Genomic DNA, 5,170 nt, shown 5'->3' with positions numbered 1-5,170 from the left:
GACTGCTCCACCAGGCCGACTGCTGGCTGCCGACTTCCCGGCCGTCCCTGCCGACTGATGGCTGCCGGCTGCGCCAACCAGCCGGCTGCCGACTACGCCAACCAGCCGACTGCCGACTGCAGCCCGACGCGACCCCGACGTGACGGCCGTACCCGACACTGTTCACGTGTCATCCCAGCCATCATGTACAGTGTCCCTTGTCCCTAGGCACTATTTATGAAGTGACCTAGGGGACAAGTGTGACATCCACACCATGCCCTCATGTCCACTACCTTAGCTTAGATAGTAAGCTACCCCCATGCCTATATATATGGGCTCACATCCATCCATCTAGGGAGGATGAATTCCCTCACGCATGCATACATGCCACTCACGGTGGAGCACTCTCATGCCCACTTGCTAGCTATGCAAAGCCAGATGCCTATGGCACTGAGCCCAGATACAGCTCTAGGAGCGACTCTGTACCAGATATATCAGATACACTCAGACATGCAGCAGTAGGAGTATTATCTCTCCGGAGAGCTCCGAAGCTGGGTAAACCACCGCGTGCTACTCGCATACCCGCTCACGGGCCTATCAGCAGCAGTCTTGCCCTCACACGAAGCCACCTTGTGGCATATGTCGTCTTGCACCCCCCCTGAGAATACCACGACATTTGCCGCCCACCGTGGGGTGGTACTATGCTACCGCGCTGCTGCTGGTTTCACAGTCCGGGCGGGACCATCTTCATCGCCTCCGCCGCGGCGTCGCGCCGTCTCTCCGGTAGCGCTCGGGGGCTCGACGACCCGCCCCCAGAGCAGCCGCGAGGGGTGGCGCGTCCTTGCCGTCGGCCTCTTCTTCACCACCACCACAACGTCGGCTATCCGTCCGCGCGCGCCGCGCGCGGGCCTCGTTTCGGTCGACCGTGGCCATCCACGCGCCGCTTGCGTTCGCTTCCTCCCGCGTTGCGCCTTGCTTTGGCCGACACACAAGTGCTCGCTCCTCCATACTCCGTCTTTGCAAGCTAGTTAGATGCAAGTCAAAGTATGGTCAAACCATAGCCATACATGCCTGCGCACTTTCCAAACCTCATACTATAGCCACCATACACAAGCCTGTATATTGGTCAAGACACTACCCATACATTATTCAGATACGAGACCAACACTGCCTGGGCACGCGAGCGCCGCGCCCCGGGTCCGCGTCCCGCGCACGCGCCCTCCGCTTCCATCGGCGCAGCCGCGCCTCTTCTCTCGGCCCGGCCGCCGCGTGCTCCTCCGCCCGCGTCGGCGGCAGCCCCGACCCGGCCCGGCTCCTTCCCCTCCGCCGAGTTGCCGCGACCTGGCCAACCCGCCTGGTGTCCGCACCAATTCGGCCCGCCGGCAACGCGCCGGGTCCTCCCCGGACGGCCCTCCAGCCGTGCTCTGCTCCGCCCGGGCTCCCCGCTGCCGCCCGTCACCGGCTCCTGCTCCACGCGACCCGGCCTCCGCCTCCTCCGCGAAATCGGCAGCCTGCCGGCTTCCCCGTAACCCATCCCCGTGCCGGCTCGGCCTCGCCGCTGCACCCGGCCGTCTCGCCGAGTCCGCCCCGCTCGTCGGCTCCGCGCCTGCCGGGTCCCCGCGGCCGCCTCGCGCCTGGCCCCGGCTCGCGCCCGCCAGCTCCCGTCGAAGCTCCCCTGCTGCGCCTCAAGCGCTTCACCGCCGTCTGCTCCACTCCCGTGCACCTCCGCGGCTGCGCGAGGCCCCGCCCGCGCCTTCATCCGCATCCCGTCGCGCCTGCCGACTTCCCCGCGCACCCCTCCGGCGACTCGGCCGGCTCCTCCACCCGGCGCCGCCTCCCCTGGCCGGCTCCGCCACCCAGCCGCCGACTCCCGGCCCTGGGAAGGCCGGTTCCCCCGCGCCCTGGCCGGCTTCCGCCGCCCGGTCGCGGCTCTTTCTGTCAACACGGCGACCTGGCCGCCACGCCGGCTCCTCCGCCTGCGACCCAGCCTGCCGGCTTCGCCCGCGCTGGCTCCTCCGCCCGCGACCCGGCCTGCCGGCTTCGGCCCCGCAACCCGGCCGGCCCTGCCGCCTGCCGCCTTCGCGCGTGTCCAGTTGCCCAAGCCGGCTGAGAAAGAAAAGTCTGCCCATAGCCGGCTAAAAAAAGAAGAAAGGAAGAGGTGGAGGCCGGCTGCGCGTGTGCGGGTTGGCTAGAAAAGACATGGCCGGCTCCCCATCGAAAAAAAAAGAGAAGGGTCCGGCTCCCCGCGTGGAGTCGAACAGAAAAAGAAAAAGAGTCAGACAAATTAAAAAAAAGGGGAAGGAAAAGAAGAAGTGCCGGGCAGAGAAAAGTCAGGGGCCGGCCGAGAAAGAAATAGCTCCCGGCTGCTCCCATCAAGTCGGCTGGAAAAGAAGTGGCCGAGTGCCCATAGTCGGGTGCTAGAAAAAAAAGTCAAAGGTTGACTGGCCTTGAAAAAAAAGTGACCGGGTGAGATGGCCGGCTGCCCGAGTGTCGGCTGGAAAAAAAGAAGAAAGAAATGTGCGTCTGACTGTCAGATGCGCGTCCGACCGCTGGCTGCCTGGCCGGCTGCAAAGAGCGCGACTGTTGTGTCAGGGTCCGCCTGCCCAGCCGGCTGAAGAAGAAAAAGAAGAAGACAAAGTAGTCGCCAGGAGATCCGGCCCGACTGCTCAGCAGTCGGCCCGAATCTTGGGGGCTACACCCAGCGGGTGCGCTGACGCGCCCCCGCGAAGAGAAGACAAAGTAGTTGCCGGGAGATCCGGCCCGACTGCTCAGCAGTCGGCCCCGAATCTCAGGGGCTACACCCAGCGGGTGCGCTGGCGCGCCCCCGCAAAGATTTCAGACAAGAGAAGAGTTTTTTCCGGCTGCCAGCAGCTGGCAGAAGAGAAAAAGAAGAAAAAGGGCGTTGCAAGACGCCTCGCCGCCTGGCCGGTCGAGCCTGACCGGCCGGGACCCCCCCTTCGAGCAACCGGGGGCTCGAAGGCTACACCCAGCGGGTGCGCCGGCGCGCTTCGCGAGCGCCGAGTCGCGCCGGCTGTCTTCGACGATCGCGACTACACGAAAATCAATGTGAGCTCCTCACCCGCATATTTTCTGCACCACGAAAGCACGGATAAACTCGAGCGATGCTCGGGGGCTATCTCCGCATTTTTATTACAGTTGCATCATTGTTTGCCCCGACGCCAGCCAGAGTTGGCCCGGGGGGCTGGCCGCTTGGCCTGAGACGTTAGTTCCCGCAGACGGCTTAGTAGCGTGCGCGGTACCAAAGGCCCGCTCTCAGTCACAAACCGCAGAGCGGCTGTCCGACTGGCAAGAGTGAACGCTGGAGGCCACCCACGCGAAAAACGTCCGGAAAGAAAAACGCTTCGGGCGACCCGACCGTTTCCTTTATGAGTATCTACTTGGTTAAATTCGACCCCAGAGTCTGAGTATTGTACGCTCCACTCCGCAGCCCACTCTCAGCCACAGACCGCAGAGCAGTTGTCCGGCTAGCGAGAGCACAAGCCAAAGAGCGGAGGGGACATGAAAAAGATAGAAGGGGGCTCGGACGAAACCGAGTCGGCACCCTCCACATAAAATTTGCAATGCTAAAAACAAACATTTGATATACCTGCATGGACTAACTTTGTCTTTTTTCATGATCATTTCCATGAACGCTCGCCAAAAAAACCTCCGCCCAACTTTGCCAAGTTGCCCGGAGGCTTGGGGGCTACTGTCGGAGTAATTGGACACGGATACCCCGAAGACGGCGAGACGATATTTCAAGACATCGGGGCTAGCAAAGCCCCTCAGTCCGACTTCCCGGTCGGCTGCTGACTACAAGCTGCCGACTGCGCCACCCGGCCGACTGCTGGCTGCTGACTGGGCCACCAGGCCGACTGCTGGCTGCCGACTGCGCCACCGAGCCGACTGCTCCACCAGGCCGACTGATGGCTGCCGATTGCTCCACCAGGCCGACTGCTGGCTGCCGACTTCCCGGCCGCCCCTGCCGACTGATGGCTGCCGGTTGCGCCAACCAGCCGGCTGCCGACTACGCCAACTAGCCGACTGCCGACTGCAGCCCGACGCGACCCCGACGTGACGGCCGTACCCGGCACTGTTCACGTGTCACCCCAGCCATCATGTACAGTGTCCCTTGTCCCTGGGCACTATTTATGAAGTGACCCAGGGGACAAGTGTGACACCCACACCATGCCCTCATGTCCACTACCTTAGCTTAGATAGTAAGCTACCCACATGCCTATATATATGGGCTCACATCCATCCATCTAGGGAGGATGAATTCCCTCACGCATGCATACATGCCACTCGCGGTGGAGCACTCTCATGCCCACTTGCTAGCTAGCTTATACACCAATATAAGACATATGCTATGCAAAGCCAGATGCCTATGGCACTGAGCCCAGATACAGCTCTAGGAGCGACTCTGTACCAGATATATCAGATACACTCAGACATGCAGCAGTAGGAGTATTATCTCTCCGGAGAGCTCTGAAGCTGGGTAAACCACCGCGTGCTACTCGCATACCCGCTCCCGGGCCTATCAGCAGCAGTCTTGCCCTCACACGAAGCCACCTTGTGGCATATGTCGTCTTGCACCCCCCCGTGAGAATACCACGACAGTATTGGATACCGGCGATCAAATCTCGGACAAGTAACATACCGATGACAAAGGGAACAACGTATGTTGTTATGCGGTTTGACCGATAAAGATCTTCGTAGAATATGTAGGAACCAATATGGGCATCCAGGTCCCGCTATTGGTTATTGACGAGAATAGTTCTAGGTCATGTCTACATAGTTCTCGAACCCGTAGGGTCCGCACGCTTAACGTTACGATGACCGTTTTATTATGAGTTTACAAGTTTTGATGTACCGAAGTTTGTTCGGAGTCCCGGATGTGATCACGGACATGACGAGGAGTCTCGAAATGGTCGAGACATAAAGATTGATATATTGGACGACTATATTCGGACACCGGAAGAGTTCCGGGTGATTTCGGAGAAAACCGGAGTGCCGGAGGGGTTACCGGAACCCCCCGGGAGAGTATTGGGCCTCATGGGCCTTAGGGGAAAGGAGAGAGGGGCGGCCAGCATGGGCCACGCGCCCCCTCCCCCCTCTGGTCCGAATTGGACTAGGGGGGGGGGGGCGGCGCCCCCCCTTTCCTTCCCCTTCTCCCCCTTCCTTCCTCCTC

The sequence above is a fragment of the Triticum dicoccoides genome, chromosome 3B, assembly GCF_002162155.2.
Source record: "Triticum dicoccoides isolate Atlit2015 ecotype Zavitan chromosome 3B, WEW_v2.0, whole genome shotgun sequence".
NCBI lineage: Eukaryota > Viridiplantae > Streptophyta > Magnoliopsida > Poales > Poaceae > Triticum > Triticum dicoccoides.
The sequence above is the reverse complement of the archived record's forward strand: the minus strand, read 5'-3'. Positions refer to the sequence as shown.